We start from the raw sequence: 865 nt of genomic DNA on the forward strand, positions 1-865 counted from the left end.
TTATATACAATTTTTAAAAAAATAATCTTACAAATATTTTCTAAAGATGTTAAAGATTCTATGTAAGATTCACTTAATTTTTGTATAATTAAACTGATGAAAATTATTCCGGAAAACATGAATAACCATCGTAAGTAATAAAGGACCAGAAAATTATCGTGTATGTACTAAGTTAATTAAATCCCTACAAAATGAGAACGTTCAGTGGCATCAATGGATCGAATGAAACATATGTAGCGTGTCTTTAAGATTCAAGAGCCAAGGTTAGTCGACAAGTAAAAGACAATCAAATGCCTTTTCAAGGACGGACGTTCTTCCGGCGTTGCTCCTTCGGTCAGGAGCAACTATTTCCAGAAGTGACCATTCCGTGCTGCGATCATTAATATTCATGCTTGCAGCACTCTCGTCGGTGTGTGTAGCCAGCACGAATTAAAACCAGGCTGGCACAGCTAAATAATAAGCATGCATGCGATGAAGTGATCCGCGTTATTAACATAGACCTTGCCCTAGCGATCTTGCCGTGCTTGTTCCAGTCGATGAGACAACCAGGGTGCTGGGGCCACCCACGATCCGAGCGGGCGAGTGGTTGAAGGGGAGACGTCGTTCGAAATTACTCGCGGTCACGCCAGCACCCTTCGACAAAACCCGCCAGAAGCACCCTACGCTCGTGCCCTTCTCTTCTCTAACCGTTCCGAGTAGTAGTAGCACGCACGTGCTCTGTCGAAATTGCGATATTCCTGCATGCCACAGTTCTCGTTTCGATCGACATCTCTCAGCGATGCATCTTCGCATTCACCTCCGTATGTTAATGGGAGAAAGATTATGATAGTGTAAGTAATGATTAGGGAATTATTTCGAAGAGAAA

The 865-nt window shown here is 42.7% G+C and overlaps 1 protein-coding gene across 1 annotated transcript in view; it reads right to left on the reverse strand.

Annotated features, from left to right (window-relative positions):
* The window catches only part of LOC108749156, a 104,758-nt gene that overhangs the window by 94,554 nt on the left and 9,339 nt on the right, over nucleotides 1-865 (reverse strand). The gene's annotated exons all lie outside the window — the stretch shown is intronic.

Source organism: Trachymyrmex septentrionalis, unplaced genomic scaffold (assembly GCF_001594115.1).
Source record: "Trachymyrmex septentrionalis isolate Tsep2-gDNA-1 unplaced genomic scaffold, Tsep1.0 scaffold27, whole genome shotgun sequence".
NCBI classification, from domain to species: Eukaryota; Metazoa; Arthropoda; class Insecta; order Hymenoptera; family Formicidae; genus Trachymyrmex; species Trachymyrmex septentrionalis.